A 19,816-nucleotide genomic window follows, 5' to 3' on the forward strand; every position below is an offset into this window, starting at 1 on the left:
AATGTGTCAAATATACTGGCATGGTTTTTGGCAAGGAGTCTTTGATCAGAAGCTGCAAATGATATTTTTGTTGATATTTTATTTCAATAAATGAAAGTTGCTTTAGGAGTTTACAAAAACCATACCGATATTAAAGCCTGTGTAGAAACAGCAATTTTAAGATTCATTCCAGGTTTTGACACATACTGCCACCAGCTTCCATTTGAAACCATGAAAGAAGTCTATACTCCCAATATATTTTTTATTATTAAACCTAAACCGGAATTCTTCACAACACAGCATTCACAGACATGTAATGCCTTCCTAACTATTAGCTTCTAGGAATAAAGTACCTTATTCTTCCCTGATTTCAAATTATCTGTCTCTCCTGTTTTAACATCAACTATATCATGCCCCCCACCCCCGCCACCGTGTGTGTGTGTGTGTGTGTGTGTGTGTGTGTGTCCTCCCGTAGTCTTACAGTTAGCTGACTTCTTAAAAAAAACACAATAACAAACTTAGTTTCAAATTTGCACAGACATGTATTCAATATATTTCAGACTTAGCAGCTGTGCATACTTAGACCAGAACTGTGCTATTATTTAGCCTTCATTTAGCATCTTTCGGTATAACGATATGTTAAATGCTACCCGGTCTCTCCTCTAATATAAATTACCAGGACAATTCAATCAGGGTCTTACGCAGTTTTCCCCAGTCTTAATCCAGAAGTCTATTCCGCAACGCTATTCTTTCCAGAGCCAGCTGCTTAACCTAGCTGACGCATTTCTCTGAAGGCTCTTGATTCGAATATGTAGCAGTAAAGAGCGCTCTTGTGGACACTTCTTTTTCATCTTCTTGCAATAGCTTTCGATGTTGTTTCCTCAATTTCATTAAGCCAAGGTCGGTCCCTGTTCCCACACCCCCTCTCCGCTTTATCCCAGGCTCATTCATTCATTCATTCATTCATTCATTCATTCATTCATTCATTTAGGCCACCCACTCTTCAGTCAGTTCTTAGCATGTCTAGCTTAAAATTGTCAAGCTTTTCTAGTCAAAGCAGCTTCAACGCTTACCTATCCAAAGGACAAATTAGGCTCCGATCAAGTCACTCACATCACAGTCGAAAAGCCAAGGCAACAGACCTCACTGCTCCAGTCTCAAGCAACCACCCCATCCACAGACATACACCACCACCACCACCACCCCCCTCCAAGGGGAAAAATCCCCTTTCTCTAATCCAATTGAGGGGCAAAAGCTCGTAAATCTGCCCCCGGCGAGATGCCACCAAATGTACTCCGGGAATACTTTTGAAGGAAGTCAAGTATACTGGCAGGTGTATCATCGACTGATTGGCTGATCGGCTGATCGGCGGGGTTAAAAAAAAAAAGTAAACTGGAAAAAGCGAGGTGGGGGGAGACGAGGAAGTTTACTTTCTCTGACCTACTCTTCCCCAAATTTTCGGGTTTAAAAAACAGAACAGCAGGCAAACTTTGGAGGGAAGGGGAGCTCTAGAGATGAGGGATGAAGTTTCCCAGGAGGTCTAAGCAGAATCTCAGCAAAGAAGTGCGAGTTGTTTCCTATTTTTCTTTGGTTTGAAGTCTCTCTCCCAGAGATGCACTCCAAAAGATCCCTCTCGGCAATAGGGCAGAGAGGATAAAGTGGGTATTGGCGCAAGCAGGAGTTCCTAACTGCTGCTCCCCATACAAAGCCTTGGAAATGGCTGCAAAAGGGGCTGGGTCTTTACGGTTTTAACCCCTCCCCTTTTCCCAGCGGAGGGTTACACCTGCTACCGTCCAACCTTCAATATAAGCGTATACTACCTAAAATAAACTAAATCAAAGAGCAGGGAACACCGAATCCATTACTTTTTTCACTTGCGGACATTAAAGCCCTCCTCAGGGCTACTAATAGGAGCTTATTAAATTAAGAAAAGAGAGGGAGAAGGAGGCTACAAGAGAACGACAACAGAGAGAAGATGGCTTGGTGCCTCTATACCAAAAGCTGTGGGAAGCCCCTTGGCTCCTGAGCAAAGTGCTGCAGAGACTCAGTTCCAGAGGAAAGGGTAGTGGGTTTAGGAGGGGGCCCGGAAAAGGTTAGATTACGGACTCACTGATTCCCCTCCCCTCCCCCAGTTTCCTAGGACTATAACTGTAACATAGAAATCGCCAGGAAAAAAAAAAAACGGAGATAAGATGCCTGGAGGGCGTGGAATGGTTGAAAAGATATTGGGCTTTGCCTAGTTACAATCTGTTAACTAGTGAGGAGGAATTGACTATTTATTGTATTTGTCACCAGCCCTCTCTTCTCTCTTTCCCCTTCTTCCTTTTAATTCCCGGCCCCTTACCATCCTGCTAGCCTGCGGTTGGTGTGGGACTAAGCTTGCGTGTGTCTGTGTGAATGTGCGCCCGAGCGCTGCCTGCGCGGAGTGGGTGACTGCAAGTGCAGGAGCGGCTAGTTCCTTCTCTGCGTCTCCACCTCCTGTTCTCTTAGTTGCTTTCCTCTTCTTCCTTCTCACCTAGGACCGAGGCTGCCTCCACTACATCTTTCCTCTAGTCCGCTGCTTCTTCACTTCAAAGTTTCCTGGGGCCAGCAGCTTCTTCTATACCGGGCTGCCCTGAAAGACATATTCTCAAGCATTGCCTTGGATCTGTTGTTCACCCCCACCTCCTCCCGCCCCCAACCACCCCGCACAACCATTCAGGAAACCGGAGCAGTGAGTTGAGGATTTTACCAATTAAACAGGAAAAAAGACAGCGAAAGAGAACGAGGGGAGAGCAGCAGCAGCTGGGAGTCTCTGCTTTTGTCCTGTCTAATTCTGAATTGATTTGAGTGTCTTTTTTTTTTTAAAGGGAAGAAGAAAATTAAATAGAAAACCAAGTTGGAAGAGGAGGGGCTGGGGAGACTCAAGGGTGCCAGTGAGGTTGCCACCATCCTCCTTTTCATATTGGATGAGGTTAGAAAGCTTTCTGCGCTCCTTTGGTGTCTAATCCTCATCTGCTCCTAATAAGATTAAAAGGGAAAGCAAAAGGGACTGAGGTTTTGGAACTCAAGAAAAACACCAGACTTGTGTGCATTGCATCCACCTCCTTGGTTTTAAGGACACCGCCTCAAGGTAAGAGACAGCAATACCGCTGACTGAACTATCACTGAGAGGATAACTTAAAATAGATGTGTATTTTTGTAGGTACATATCTTTTATTTTAAATGCAACTTTTATTTGTGCATTTTTGAAAATCCTTAAATGTTTTCTGTGAGATTGCCTAATTGTGTGTGTGTGTGTGTGGGGGGGTATTATGGTGGGAATTCAAACGAGGTTGCCCATGATGGAGATGGTGCTGATGCAAGGCTAAGTGCTTGCAAGGCAGGAAGCGGAAAATCGTGTCCTGTCATTATACTTTTTAGAAGCTATTGAAAATTGTAAATCTCAATGTACTCTAGGTTCACTGTCGTGTACGTGTGCGTATATTTGGCTTCCCCCCCCCTCTAAGAGATTGCCTCTACCCCAGTCCCTCATCTGCATTTGCAAGCATTTTAAGCATTGAAGACCCATCCCCTTGTTGCCTTAGGGAACTGTGAGCTCGGAAGGTGCCCTCCAAGGGAAGCTGTAGCAGGTAAGTAGAGTACAGGGGACAACGGGTGGCACCTTCGCTGGTGGCGGCAGGCACCAAGCTGCAACCCTTGGGCGCTCTCCCTTCTTGCCTTTCCTTGTCTAATGTGGAACTGGTGCTGTTCCTTTGTCTTCCGCTAGAGGTTCCTACCGTGTACCGCGGCCAAAGGTGGGTGGGGGAGCAGCTGGGAAATGCGAAAGCGGGCGAAAGGAGCTAGCGCACCCGAGGGGTGGTGTGCTTGGCACCAGGGACTGGGAAACACAATATTGGCCAAGAACAGAGGCATCCGGAGTTTCCAGTCCCTCCTCCTGGCTTCGCGACCAAGGTAGCTGGGCTCTAAATCAGGACTCTGCTCTTGCGCCACTGAAGGGACCAGCTCCAGGCTCACCACCTAGGGCAGCCCCTGGAGGTAATACCTTTTTTTTCCCCTCTACCTTTCCTGAGTCCTCAACCACGAGCGCGCGGGGGGGGGGGGGGGGCTGGGGGAATGTGTGTTTGTAGAAGCAGACGTGTCATGACACCTCTGTGTTGTATGTATTAGGAATGATCAGTGATCTTGCTCCTCTTTCACATAATGTTTGAGTGCCTTCTTTAGGGAAGTTTTCCATAGGCAAGATTTGGTGGTTGTTCTTCAGGCTGGGCTGCCCGGAGGTACAGGGGGGAACCTAGCAATGCACCTCTGAGCTGCAGTGGACAGGAATGAAAAACCCCTTGAGTGAGGTGGGCTGGGGTGGGGTGAAGAAAGAAGAGCACCGCACCCATCATTTCTCATCCCCCTTTTCTTGAAGATAAAGAATTCTGGTCTTGAACATCCCCTGACCTGGTATTTTAGTGATTCTCTTTCCCTAGAGACTGATTGGGGGTGGAAGAAGGAGGAAAAGCAATTGGGACAGTTTTGTGAGTGGAGAAAAGGGAGGGAGGAAAAGGAGGCTTAAACATCTAGGGGAAGGATGAAATGAAATTAAACACAGGGAAATAGAGGCTTGGGACTCAGGTTATCTGGTAAAGTCTAGTCCATTTAACATTGTCTTTGACATAATGCAATTGATTAAATCCAGTGAAACAAAAAATAACCTCTTCCCAGCATCTAGTACACTACTGAGGACACAGTAGCCACTGGGAAAAATATGTATATACATCTATATCTATAGATATAGATACACACACACATATATACATAATACATATATAATACGCACATTGTAAGAAAAAAAGAAGAGTAGGCATTCTGTGGATAGTATGACTGCCTTGTGCCTGCCAGACAGCTGACAATTTGTATATTTTTCAATAAACTATGCTGTGTGTATATGCACACCATATGTGGTTATTTTACACTGAGTAACACAGTTCCAGTGTCCCCTTAGGGAGGCTCTTGACAATCATGAGTTTAGAACAGATATTACATCTTCTACAAAATAATACCTTAGCAGGAGAGGGAAAGAATAATAATGCGTAAAAATTCTGGGCAAATTGAATAAGCTGGGAAGTTCTAATATTTGTGAAATGTTGATCCATATAATTAAGAGTAGACATATTTACCAAAGACAGGAAGTGATGGTTAACATTATAAGGGAGATCATCCTTCAGTGTATTATCATCACCATCCAGTAGAGTGTATGATTTCCAATGCTATTGGAGTATGTAACAGATAAAAGGAACACTTTTTGCTTCAAACCAGTTAAAAGGTGTTTGAAACATTGTCAGACATCTCCACCTAAGAATTTAAAACTAATTAAATGTCAACTGAGGGATGAAGTCCATATGTTACAGTTTAGGTGTTATGGCATGAATATCTTTTGATTGAAACTATTTTGTTAAAGTATATATGTGAGTCAGTTAACATTATGTAATGAGTTTCACTTAAGGGAAATGAAATTAGGCCAATATATTGTTGCTTATGTTTCCACAATATAATGTTAGGCAACTGAGTATGAGATTGGAAGGGAAATCAATATAAAGTTTATCATTCATATGATACACTGTTTTTGCTTCTCTGAAGAAGATTAAAAAAATGATGGTGAAGTCTCAAAGGTCCGTATTTTTTTAAAATGTATTATTTTTAGCAATCTTACAATTTGGCAGAATGCTAATCTATTTAATTAAAATAAAGCTATTATTTCTCAGTTTGGGGACAACTCCCCTTCTGGAAAGATATCCTGGGAAATCAGAGGTCTGGACAATGTGTGTGTGTGTGCACAACAGGGTATTGTTTCTTGACATTGATTGCCAAAACAAAACAAAATGCTACTGAAGCTGAAAATGTAACATCAAGTCTATTTTTAGAGCTTTTTTTTCTTTTTAAAAAATGTTTTTAGAAGAATTGAAACCATTGTAAAGCATTAGAGATATTGTGACACCAACAACCTCTCAGAAAATTCAGGTTAAAATAAGTAATTAAAATGTATGACAAATTAATTAGCTTAATTTTCTTAAGCCCTAATTATGGTTTGACGGTTTTTATAGATTGTTACAAGTTTTATTTTATCTATATATTCCATCAAAAAGCTCTGGGAAGAAAATATTCCCATTGTAGCACAGAAAAAGGAGGTCAATATATTCAATGATGTTTATCAATTTCATATACTCTCTGTTGCTTTTAAATTACTGGACAGCAGAAAGAGAAAATAATCATTTACAGTATTTACTCAAATAATTTCCTGGTCAAACATTTCTCTTCTTTCAACTTCAGTTTTGAGGTTTATGCTTCTAGATTTTCTCCCTTCACCATTATTCCCCTGGGGGAGGGGCTGCTTACCTTGTCAGCAGTAATGAGGGCTTAATGAAGAGGTGAAAGGCCCCATTGCTGAAATTCCAAGGAAGGGGTTTGAACAGGTATTAATAGAGCTTAAGTTCTCTAAAAAGTGTGGGGGAGGGAATTGAACTGAAGGGAAGAGAGGAGGAGGGGTAAACAGTAGACTGCAAGTCAGAGATATAACCACATAGAGGCATTCTTAGAAATTCTTTTATTTAGGGGAAATACTACTCAATAATCTCCTATCCAAATTACTTTCATTTTCCTATGGCTCTCCAAATTTAAAATTACTGCATAGAACCTTGCTATGTAGTAGCAGATGAGTTAAAAATAATTTTATCCATAATTTCCTGTAGTAGCCCACCTTTATTTTGTTGGTGAAATATATGGTGAAAAGGAAATTATAGACATAATTAAATTATTTTTGGTTGCTCTGAAAGTATCCAAATCTTTTTTATTTGAAAAGCAAAGAATTGTGGGAATTTTTCAAGGGGCAGGGAGGAATTATAGTTATTTTATTTAATCCCAGGAGTAGCAAGATCTCTTCATTTGTATTTCATTTTAAAAACCAAAAAGGTCAGGGATATAAATATGAAATATTTATTCTTTAAAAAGGTCTGAGAATGGAAATAGTCATCACATGGTTATTATCACTTAAACCATGGGTTGCTAATTGTTTAGGTAGATATATTGCTCTGCTCTGGGATCTGTAAAATGAGAGGTTGGAACTAAATAATTTCTAAGGTGCCTTTCTGCAGCCTGAATCTATGTATAGGAGTGTGAATGATAAAAAACTGGTGACAAATCCTATAAAGTAAACAAGGTTGTTTACTTTAAAATGCATGTTTGTATATTTGAGAGCCCTGTTTTAGCAGTTGCCCTTATTCATATTGTCCAACACATCATTTCAAGTTAGTAGATATATTAACTGAATCTGCAATGTTGAGATTAAAGTCTTCAATAAGAAATGGAAGCCAAATGTCCAAGTTTCTGAGTTATTCTGGAAGTCAGGCTCCTTTAGAAACTTTATTAATGTCTTACCTAATGACATAGGGTATTGAATCAACCTTACCTTTCCAATACCAATCAAGTCTTTTTAGGAGGCTACCTAATTGAATGGAGAAAGTTGGGGGGGTGGCAATTGGGATCTCGTGGGATCTCATTGTAGTGTGAGTTTTGTCCTTAACTAATTTTGTCACTTTAAACAACTTATTCCAACTCTGTGAACTTCAGCTACTTCATCTGTAAAATATGAATAATATCTGCCTTGACAATCTCAAAAGGTTGTGGTGATGATAAAAATTAGATTAAATATTTGCATTTGCTTTGAAACTTCAAATTGATATATAAATTCAAGGCATCACTCTAATTCTTATAAAAAGAGTAAAAGTTAAAAGGAAATTTACAAATTTTCCATTTTAATGTTTACCTTTTAATGTACCTTTATTTAGTGGAAAAACTTTTGAAGAAATAATTTTAGAATTTAAAAAACATCCTTAAAACTTATTACAAATCAGGAAATCTAGGTTCCTTATCCTGGAAATTTCCCTAACTTGCTGTGTGATGTTGGCCAGTTCACTTAACTTCATTTGATGTCATCTGTGAAATGACAGGGCTGTCCTAGAGAGTCTAAACAGTAAATATGTGATCCTGAGAAATAGGGCTGCTATGGACATTAAGTCTTTAAGAAAATTTGCTCTCAAGTTTTTTGAAATAAACAAATCACATGATGTTTCTCATGGTAAGATCTATATTCCATCTGGACAATAAAGTCATTTGTAAAGAATTGTGTTTTTTATTTGATATATTTTAAGAAAGGGGGAAAAGCAGAGTAAAGCATATTTTGTTAAAATTAGAACTTTCAAAACTAATTTAGGTTGCTCTAAACTTTATGCCCTTTGGTTTCCTGGGAGGCTTTTTAAGCACTGGAAATACAGTGGGGGTGGAGGGAGGTGTGGGGGCAAGGAACATTCCTTGCTCTTAAGTAATTTATAGTATACTTGGAAGCTCCATGTAAACAACTCCATCATGTTCAACAAGGTATGCAGAGTAATTTAAGCATAAAAGCATGCAAAAACTACAAAAAAACTTGGTAACTTTTGTCATAAGAAGACAATATATGGAGATATATGTGCTTGGCTATGTGTGTCTGTGAGCACCTGCTTATGCATACACATATATCTGTAAACACACACATGTATATGTCTCTCTGTTTCCAGAAAAGAGATTTAATATTAACATCCTGACTTGATGATTGTGTATATATGTTAGCACCAGTCAAATTCTTTTAGAACTTAATATCAAACATTTTGTTAATACTTTTTCCTTGTTGACATCCTACTTAACCTATTCATTTTTATTCATATGATACTAATTTTATTGGGCCTATTTCAATAACATTATTGAGAAGGTAAATGTGAGAAATAAGTGTGAAAACTCCACATTTCAATAAAGATGTAACCTTTGGGGGAGGGGAAATTTCTCCTTGAATTCTTGATTAGAAGGCATTTTGGTCTACTAAATTATTCATTACTTAGCTTTTTTTTTTTAAAAAAGAGACTTTTCATTGCAGTTTTCCAGGGTAAGTCAAGTGATATTTCAGCTATTTAATTTCCTAGAGCTTCAGTTTTATTGTCAATATAAACTGACAAATGAATAAGATTGAATGAGATGTGTATCTAGGATCCTGGGAAAGATGGCAAATTACTTATTTGTTACAGATATAATAGAACATAATATCAAATTGTCTTATAACATGAACATTATTGGCTTTCTAAAATCAAAACCAAATTTACAACATAACAGAAATATATGTAAAAACATAAGCTCTCCAGCACAATCTAGCTTCCAGGTATATCACTATGGAGTTTTTGAAATAGATTCTAAATTGGGCTGCACAAAAGGATTTTGTGTCTTCATAGAATCTCATTCTATTATAATGTTACTATGGTTAGCTGCAAGATGTCTATCTTAAAGCCAGCATGAAGAGAAATAATTAGCATACAAACTATTGCTACTAGTGTACCAAGGGAGCAGACCATAGTGTCTTATGAAAAATGCTGTTTTTGAGACTCTGTACTTCATTTTTGAAAAGGAATGTGTCTTTATCTTTTAACAATTTTGTGCTGGGCTTTTCTTTACTTAACATATTTTATGCTGCTAAAGGTTGTCTTCATGAAGGCAAACTCAATAGGTAGTCCTCCTGAGGACTTTTACTCAATAGCCAGGCAGAGAAACTCTACTCTGGTAAGTTTTAACATCATAAGAATTCAGAAGTGTTCTTTATTTATTATAGGCTTCCAGCTTTGTTTATAAAGTCAACCTGACTTAGGAACACCAAAACCTAAAATTCTGGCTATGATTCTGCATGCAGTGGTCTCACTCATTTATACATAGTTATCTGTTTCTTTGTCTCTCTGTCTGTTTCTCATACACACACACACACACACACACACACACACACACACACACACAAACACCACCACCAACAAAACACATTTCTAGGTACAGGAGTAGTGGTACTGAAATTTAACACATTTCTTGTTCACAAGCTTACAGTTCCATTAAATAGAGAAGGAAGAATGAACTAATTATTTGTTGTTGTTCAGTCAGAGAATGGAAAGTTTAGAATGACACTTCAGATGTACAGCAGGATCCATGGAAGGATGGTGGCATTCTCAAGAGTAATAGCAAATTTGGGGCATGAAAGGAGGGAGGAACAATAATGATTTCAGTTTTTGAAATTTTGAATTAAAGATCTACAAGACATCAGTTGGAGATGTGAGAATAGAGTTCACAAGAGAGATTAGGGCTAGATGAATAAATTTGAGAATTATCTGCCTAGAGCTCATGGTTGTATCCATAGGAGCTATTGAAATTGATCACAAAGTGAAATAGTATGAAGAGAAAAGAGAAGAGGCAAATATATGGCGGGCACTCATGATTAATGGGTATGACCTGGATGAAGATCTAACAAAGGAGACTGAGTAGGAATGGTAAGACAGGGAGGAAGACCACCAGGAGAAAGCAGTGTAATGAAAAACCTAGAGAGAACAGAATATCAAGGAGAAGAGGGTGTCTGATATAGTCAAAATTGCAGAGAGGTCAAGAAATATGAGGCTTGAGAAAAGACCCATAATTTAGGGTTTTGAGATTATTGGCAATTTTGAAGAGAGAAAGTTTTGTAGAATTATGAGAATTCAAAAAGCAGAATTCAAAAATTTAAGAATGGAGAAATGAAGTAGAGGCAGAGATTGTAGGGAAAAGTATAGGATTATAATGAACAGATATATGAAAGATTTTCTGGATGGTAGATACATAGACATGGCTATAGGCAGTAGAGAAGCAGTAAACATATTAGGAGAGATTGAAGCTAAATGAGAGTAAGAATGATAGCGGGGGCAACCATTGTAAATGATTAGATGGAATTGAATTACTTGTGCATTAAAGGAATTTTTCAAGGTAAGAAGAAGGTCCACTTTGTGTGAGACAGTAAAGACAAAGAAAATGATGGAAGGCATCTTAGTGACATAAAACAAGTCAGAAGAAAAAGGGACCTCTTTGCCAGTGATGTCAATTTTTTCAGGTAAATACAAGACAAAGTTCTCAGCTGAGAATGTGAGTGGTGGGAAGTCAGAGATGTTTTGAGAAGGAATAAAAAGAAAGTTTTGGAAAATATATGATGGTCAAAGGGAAAGTGAATAAATTAGACATGTTACACATGTACAAGGCAAGGATTTCCTTGCTTCAATGAGACCCAGTGGAGATTATGGAACAAACCTATTGGATTCAGTCAGTAGGATTTTTAATAAATTCTCCAGCTTTGTTCAGTAGCATACTTGAGTGAGTGAAGGAAGTCAATACTGTTGTGAAAATTTCTAAGTCCTGATGTTAGACAAAGAAAAAACCAAAGTCTCCAAGCCAAAAGAAAATAGGTTTATTGAGAGAGGGATCCTGTCTCACAATAAAGTTAGTCTCAGGTCTGGAACCCAAAGACTTCAGGATCCACAATTTAACACAATCCAAGTGGTATATATACAATAAGTGTGGAATAAAGAGAAGAAACCACCAGTCTGATATCAGCATAGTCACATACTATCTTATATACTTTACTTAAAATAGCCCCATTACTAAATAACAGGCTCATAAACATAGAAAACCATCTATTGGGATGCATCTTTGCTATCTTGGATGAAGCCTCTCTTGTCCCATTCCTCTGATTTGTTTTCTATCCTCAAGGCTTTCCACCATATTGCTTTAAACGTAACTTCCCAACTTCTCCCTAGTTCTGATTGGTGCCTTCTAGCTCAGAAGTTATTATTTTTGTTATTTAACCTTTAAGCTGATTGGTAGCTATACCTAACCACAATTGGAAGTCGGATAGATGGATACTCGATAAGTGGTGTTATAGAGAAGTTGACAATATAGCATTTGCTCTACCAATCTCTATCTTACTTATTCCATTATTATTTGCTTAACCTACTAAAGAATATCTAAATATTTTAAAATCAGAGTTTTTAGTCTATAAATCAATTAGTACCATAGTTAAATCACTTATATCTAAGGGGTGAGGAAAATCTTGCTCACATTATTGGGATTAATCTGAGGGGTGAAGCTTAGTGAGGCAAGATCTTCCATAGGACAAAGGAGCAAGGGACTCAAGAGAAGAGGACAATATAGATTTGAACTGGTTCACTAAAGGATTAAGATGGGGAAGAGATAAGAGTAAAGATAGGGTAGAAGGGGATGGCCTAGGAAAGAACTGTATTGTTGAGAAATTGGGGACCAAGGTGAGGATGAAAAGCAAATAGGTTTTGGGGGTAGCAATACAGAGGCAGAGGTGGAATTATAACAGATTGTTATTACAAAGTGATTTTAGAGCTCATGAACATGGTGATTTCTGCATGATGACAAGATCAAGAATATCACTATCTCTGTATGTAACTGAGGTAGGGTGTAAGAGTAGATAATAGGAAATGAATAGATTGAAGAACTGAGAAGTTAAGGTTTTTGGGGGAATATCAAATTGTTTGCTGAAATCCCCTAGTATGATGACAGGAGTTGAAGAGAAGAAAAAGACTATGAACCAGGCACTAACCTCACTGAGAAAGGCAGGAGCGTGTCGTGGATGTCCACAGATAACAGCTGCCAGAATTTTTGAGTAATAAATATGGACTCACAAAAAAGAGAATTTAATTACTGATAGTGACAGCCTGAAATGGGCCACAGGGAACATATTCCAACCCCCTCCCTCCCAACCCCCGTTAGTGAGTGCAAGAAGAGGGAAGGAGTGGGAAAAGAAAACATTTAAGGTGAAAGCTAATTCATCTATGGACCAGGAATTCCAGAGAGTATAGTGTAAAGGCTGAATAGTTTCAGAGTCAGGGTTGATGGGGTTGGGTTGAAGTTGATAGGAATAAGAGAGTAATCAGTGAGGTGGGGTAAAATGGTACCTGGGGGTTCAGCAGATAAGGATAGAATGAATGCTTAGGTGCAAATATGTTTATCATTGATGAATGACTTCTGCTATGTCATCATTATGCATAGAGGTTCTTCCTTGGGTTAAATAATTCCAGAGAATCAGGCAGGAGGAAAGGGTTGGGGAGGATTGCTGTGGAGTTTTGGTGGCTCATGAGAATACCTCAAATGTGATTCAGTGTCTGCCCTGGAAGGCCAGAAAGCTTTCCTGACCAGGTACAAACAAGTTTGGAATCAGAAATTGTAGATTTAAATGATGACAGATATCAGCATGATCAAGACATTTCTCATTTCAATCTCAGTTTCATCATCAATAAAATGGGGATAATAATATTTCTATGATGTAAGCAATGGAGTTCTTTTAAGCAAATGTCTATATAAACTTTAAAGTAGATTAGAGTGTATTCAAAGTGTTTAAATAACTCTCCCAGAACTAAATGACACAACCCAGCCACAAATAGCCAAAGATAGAAAGTGAGGCTACTTTCCTTAGCATACTTGTCCCTGTCCATTTTCTGTAGTTACTCATGCTAATAAACATGTCAGAACCTGCCAAAAAAGGGCAAACATTGCCAACTCTACAGAAGGTCATGTTGCTTCTCTTTATGGGACATTTGCTACGATTTTAATTAAAATCATAATTATTGCATGGCAATGCATTTGGCTACCAACTGATTGGCTGTATGCCATTTACTTGCATTTCCCATGGTAACTTGATTAGAGAATATAAAGAAGCAGATGTGCTAGTAGTCCTTATTTTGGTGATGGTAGGCAATGTTGACTAGGGCTTGATTGTAAGTTTTTGTATTAAACTTTCCAAATACGGTAGGCATCAAGAAAAAAAGAAACTATTATTATAGCTAAGCACTAAGAAATATCTTGCTCTCAGTAGCTTTTCAAAACATGTCTGAAATGGTTTTATATTGATTATAAGGTACAAGACATTTATCAAGTTACATACAACATTACTGATTACATAGGGCAAAAGATTATTTTTGAAGTAACTGAATAAAAATATGTAGACCTCAGTTATCACTGAGGAGAGTTATATTGGAATGATTTCATTGCATCTGGATGATAATCATCTGTGTGGTTGGGTCTAAGTCAATCAAATGGATATAAACCTCAGTTTCCTCATCTGTAAAAGGGGCATTATAAATAGTAATAACAAAAACAGTTTGGAATTCAAATCTCCTGATTTCCAACCCTATGTTTTTTCCCTTAAAATATACTGCTGAGCAGAAAGTTCCTAGTATTTTACACACAGGGCTTGTCCACTGATAAGACTTTTTTCTTGCCTCTTTATATTCATTTTCATTCGATTCCTTGCAATTCCACTGAGTAGAATTAGAAACATGGAACCAAGTAGCTTTCTCTAGGTCTGAAATCAAAGACAAAAAAGCTCTCTGTAGTAAGACTAGTAACTTATTTTAATAAAAAGGACTATAATAATAAAAATTTGTTGTTGTTCAGTTGTTTCCAACTCTTTCTGACCCCACTTAGGGTTTTCTTACCAAAGATGCTGGAGTAGTTTGTCATTTACTTCTCCATCTCATTTTTGCTTTCTTTCTTTTTCTTTTCTTTCTTTCTTTTTCTTTCTTTCTTTCTTTCTTTCTTTCTTTCTTTCTTTCTTTCTTTCTTTCTTTCTTTCTTTCTTTCTTTCTTTCTTTCTTTCTTTCTTTCTTTTTTTTGCGGGGCAATGGGGGTTAAGTGATTTGCCCAGGGTCACGCAGCTAGTAAGTGTCAAGTGTCTGAGGCCATATTAGAACTCAGGTCCTCCTGAATCCAGGGCCTCTGCTTTATCCAAAGAGTCACCTAGCTGCCCCCACCATCCCATTTTTTTAACTTTTTTTTTTTGGCAGGGTAATGAGGGTTAAGTGATTTGCCCAGGGTCACAGCCAGTAAGTGTCAAGTGTCTGATGTCAGATTTGAACTCAGGTACTCCTGAATCCAGGGCTGGTGCTCTATCCACTGCACCCCTAGTTGCCCCCCCCATCTCATTTTGTTTTTGTTTTTGTTTTTGTTTTGTGGGACAATTGGGGTTAAGTGACTTGCCCAGGGTCACACAGCTAGTAAGTATTAATTGTCTGAGGCCTGATTTGAATTTAGGTATTCCTGAATCCAGGGCCGGTGCTCTATCCACTGCGCCACCTAGCTACCTCTCCCCCTTCCCCCTATATCTCATTTTACATGTGAGGAAACTGATGCAGGGTTAAGTCACTTACCTAGGGTCATGTAACTAGCATATATTTAAGGTCGTATTTGAACTCAGGAAGATGAGTTTTCCTGACTCCAGGCCCTCCACTCTATCAACTATGCCACCCAGCTGCCTATAATAATAACAATAGTTAGCATTTATATAGTGCTTTAAGGTTTTGCACAGCAAATTACATGTTATTTCATGTGATCCTCACTGACTATTCTTCAGATGTTCTACATTCAAGAACATTAGGATTTAATTATTATGTATGTTTTTCACAGAATCATTTTTTGTCATCATGATAGAAAATTATAAAACAGTAATTTGTATCCTGACAGAAAAATGCTCACCCAACCCTTACTTTTGCTTCACTTATGAAAGGTGAGAACATATAGGAAGCAAAATTTTTCTGATTATCATAGATTATTCATATTAGAAATGCTCTTCAACTGGTTGCAACTGAATGATCACCCTTAATATTTTAAAATGGTAAATTCGATAACAATTCAAGTGATTTTATTTCATGTATCTAGAGGTGGACAATATATATATACATATATATAGCTATTGTTACACTCTAAGGCTTTCCTATAAATATGCATATATAATAATCAATAACAAATCACTGACTGAATGTAACTTTTTCAGCAAGTGAAAATCACAGAGGAAGTTGAGTATAGAAATGCAGCATTAACAGTAACTTTACTAGCATTACCAGTAATTTTATTTTGTTTTGTCTTTTTATTTTTGTTTGAAATATTCTTATGATACAACTGCAGCTTGAAGGAAGTCTATTGGGTTCAAATGATGTCCCAGTTTTCTCCTCTCTTTTCAGATTTTGAGTACATGTGTTTAAAAGGACAAGCATCATATTCTTATACATGTTGGCTGTTGGATCTCCTTGGGTACTAGATCTTCTGTTTCCTCCTTTATCTCCCTTCTACTTTCTGAGTTCTTATAAGTCAAAGATAATCATTTCATGATTAGAACATAGTTTGTTTCTAGGAGAACCATTATGTATTTGTTATTGTTTGTTCTTTGTTTTTGAAGAGGATCAATGACATCATGGGATAATGTCTTGACTCATGGGTGAATTGGATTTAAGTTAGTCAGAATTGCAAAAAATTCATCATCCTCACTCATGAAGTCCAGGGGGAAGACAAAAGTAAAGAGTACCAGTGAGATCCCAGGATGCAGTGGATGACCTTGACAACTGTGATATCTAATTAAGCTCTAAGCACTCCACAGAACCTGCTTCAGCTGCCTTCATGGTCATTGGAACAATTTGTTCTTGTCTGTCTATTCTGCTTGAGGAAGTCTTCACATGTTTGGGGTAAACATTCCCCTAACTCAACCTGGTTTAGTCCATCTGCCAAGACACTTTATTGGGACATGGCTACTGCACATGCTACAGCTTCTTGGAGCCACAGGTGAGAGTAGAGTGAAAGGTGGACACCAAATATAGAAGAGCAGCCCTGAAAAGGGCTGAAAAGCGAGCTCTCACACCAGAGGTGCTAGTCCTCCTTGAACATATCATACACTGTACTCATTATATAACATATTATTTCTCTATGACTAAATCTGATTTGTTGGAAGTAAATTATACTTTTTACCTTGGCAAAGCATTTCTACTTGGCCAATTTTATGTGGTCTTATATAATTTTCTATCATTTATTTTGTTGGAATGAAGAACCTTTTTCCTAGGTAATTTTTTTTTTTTTTTTTTTTTTAGTGAGGCAATTGGGGTTAAGCGACTTGCCCAGGGTCACACAGCTAGTAAGTGTTAAGTGTCTGAGGCCGGATTTGAACTCAGGTCCTCCTGAATCCAGGGCCGGTGCTCTATCCACTGCGCCACTTAGCTGCCCCTTCCTAGGTATTTTTGACTTGCAGAAGAGCAAACTTCTGATTTCCCTTTCTATTTTTATTTCAGGTGTGTCTGGCTAAAATTGCAATGGAGACTATGTGGAATAATCTTTGACTTTGTTTTTCCTTTTAAAAAAGTTTTAGTCTATACATGTTCCTGGAAGGTTAAGTGCTCTATTGTCTAAAATACTGCTTATAAATTAATACATAGATGGATTCACCTTAAATCTATTTTCTTGACTGGTTTTCTTTTTTTTTCCTCGCAGTTTACCAGCAGAGTATAAGGAAAACAGTTTAAGATTCTAGGTCAGTAATGTCAAACTCAAATAGAAACAGGTGGCCAGTAAACCATACATAAGGATCCCTGTGGGCACATATAAAGTTAGAAAACTGCATATTGGCATTATCTATGCTTTATTTTATTTCTATTTATTGTGTTAAATATTTCCCAATTACATTTTGATCTGGTTCTGGCCATATTAAAATGTTGGGGTTTTTGGACTTTTTCTTTTTTTTAAAGGTTAGGTATACTGCCTGCAGTCAAATGATTGATACCTCTGCTCTAGGCCATAGAGTCTCGTAGAGGATTTTAGTTTTGGAAGAAACCTCAGACATTTAGTCTAATCCTCTCATCCTATAAGAAAATATGTTCAAAATATTTTGAACCTGAAAGAGTTTGTAAAAATACCAACTTAGATTATCTATATTATTTTACAGATAAGGAAACTGAAATCCAGATAGGTTATGCAACTTGGCCCTGCTCTAAAGGTGATATGTAATAGAGTCAGGAACCCAGGTCTTTTGATTTTCATTTAAGTACACTTTTTACTACACTAAAGCAAACTCAATAAGCTTTAAAAAGTTACCTTAGGTAAAAACTCTGGTATTTTATTTTCCCCTAAACTTGAATTGCTCTAGTAACAGACTACTATTCTAACCAATGAGTATAAATATTGTAAGCAAGCAGAAATGTGTTGGTTTTAGCTATTCTTATTAGTTTCTACTTATTATCAGGACAGCTAGGTTTCACAGTGGATAGAGTACCAGGTTTGGAGTCCAGAGTACCCATGTTGAAATGTGGCCTCTGACACATACTAGTTATGTGACTAGCAAGTCATTTAACCCTGTTTCCCTCAGTTTCCTCATCTGTACAATTAGTTGGAGAAGGAAATGGAAAACTACTCCATTACTTTTGCCATGAAAACCCCAAATAGGGTCATGAAGAATTGTACATGACTAATGGACAAAATAATAACTTACTATTTTTTACAAAAAGTATTTTGATATTTTTTAACATTAAGTAATTTTTTGATTGGTGTATTCTCTCAAACAGTTAAGATCCTAACCTATTTACACCTTTTGATCCAGGATAACTTTTGTTTCATCATAATTCTCAGACTCTTCTCTGGGCATTTTATAGGTATTAATGCACTATCCATGACTATACTTCACTCTTACTGTATAATCCCTACTTTTTTGAAGTCTTACATTTTATTGGTATTATATTTTAAAAGATTTTTCCTCTTCAGTGATCTTTATAATGTTCAATAGACAATCATGCTCACTGTGTGTGCCTCTATTGCCTTTAGATTTACCTCCAGTTTAAATTTTTCAGAATCTGTGGAATTATGTGGCTTGTGGAGATATCTCAACTCCAATATTGATATCAAAATGATAAAACTTTGTTTCAGGAAGAAGTTTGGCATTTCCAAAACCACCCTACAATTTGCTAAAAGCAATCCAATTGGGGGCAGCTAGGTGGTGCCGTGAATAAAGCACTGGCCCTTGATTCAGGAGGGCCTGAGTTCAAATATGACCTCAGACATTTACTAGCTGTGTAACACTGGTTAAATCACTTAACCCTGTTTGCCTCAGTCACTCATCCATAAAATGAGTTGAAGAAGGAAATGGCAAACCACTCCAGTATCTTTGCCAAGAAAACCCAAAATGGAGTCATGAAGAGTCAGACATAACTGAAAAACAACAACCAAAAACTGAGGCAAGTTTTCCAGATAAGAGAACAGTTTTTTATTAACAGTGAGGTGTGTAATTAGTAAAAAAAAAAATGGGTCAATATTGCCCCTCAATGGGTCAGTGACCCCATAGAACTGAAAAGATCATATTTATTGGATCATGCCCCTCTCTGATAATTAAGGAATGCTTTTTTGCCTCTATTAATCCTGACTAGACAAACCGAATCACCACAATCAGGATCCATCCCCCTTAGCCTTCCCCTTCGAAATCAAGTTACCCCTAACATTGACGAGGATAAGCAAGGACAGGAGAGCCCTGCCCTGGGGAGGGACCCAGTCCAAGCTGGTACTTTTGATTATAAGCAAACAGGAGTGAGGGTACCACTTTAAACTGGTTAGGAGGCAATTGCCCCAGGGACTAGGAGTGATGATATTTCTCAACAATGCCTTTTGTTGGGATAGGGAGAGGTCTCATTTTGTGATAGGCTAAGAAAGGGAGTTTGAAAAAATGGAGAATAGGATGGATTACAAAGCAATATTGGTTATTAAATAATACAGCATAATATTAATTTTCCTCATCTGGATGATTTTAATGCATGTACACGACTCCACATAGTAGTAGAACATTGAAAGGCCCATCTTGTTCTACTAAATCAAAAGTTTTTTATAGTTGACAATTAGGACAGTTGGATTTCATATTATCTGCACCTTTCCTTCATTATGTGATGAAAGATGTAGTTGATTACAGTTTGTTTGCTTGTGTTTGCAATACCCTGCTTTCCTAACCATTTCATGATGAATCAAGGATCCTCTTAATACCTGTGTATTATTACCATAAACATTTTTGGAATGATAAAGTAAGTATATAGGTCAAAAATTTTCTAAATTGTCATTTTTGATGATGGTAATATCCATGATTTTTAACGGATATGTCATTGTTCACTTCTTTTCAGATATCTTGAGA

The 19,816-nt window shown here is 37.7% G+C and overlaps 1 protein-coding gene and 1 pseudogene across 6 annotated transcripts in view; both read left to right on the plus strand.

Annotated features, from left to right (window-relative positions):
- The first annotated feature begins 2,329 nt into the window (after positions 1–2,329).
- LINGO2 (leucine rich repeat and Ig domain containing 2) overlaps positions 2,330–19,816 on the plus strand; it is a 1,558,843-nt gene continuing 1,541,356 nt past the window's right edge. For 4 of the 6 annotated variants that reach the window (XM_043976351.1, XM_043976354.1, XM_043976355.1 and 1 more), the window contains exon 1: positions 2,330–3,091. The gene's annotated coding sequence lies outside the window, so the exon portion shown is untranslated. Of the gene's footprint in view, positions 3,092–3,777; positions 3,997–19,816 lie in introns of those variants that run through there. The other 2 variants (XM_043976352.1, XM_043976353.1) reach the window with 1 other exon arrangement.
- The window catches only part of LOC122751710, a 32,478-nt pseudogene continuing 16,440 nt past the window's right edge, over positions 3,779–19,816 (plus strand).

Source organism: Dromiciops gliroides, chromosome 1, assembly GCF_019393635.1.
Source record: "Dromiciops gliroides isolate mDroGli1 chromosome 1, mDroGli1.pri, whole genome shotgun sequence".
In the NCBI taxonomy this organism is placed as follows: domain Eukaryota; kingdom Metazoa; phylum Chordata; class Mammalia; order Microbiotheria; family Microbiotheriidae; genus Dromiciops; species Dromiciops gliroides.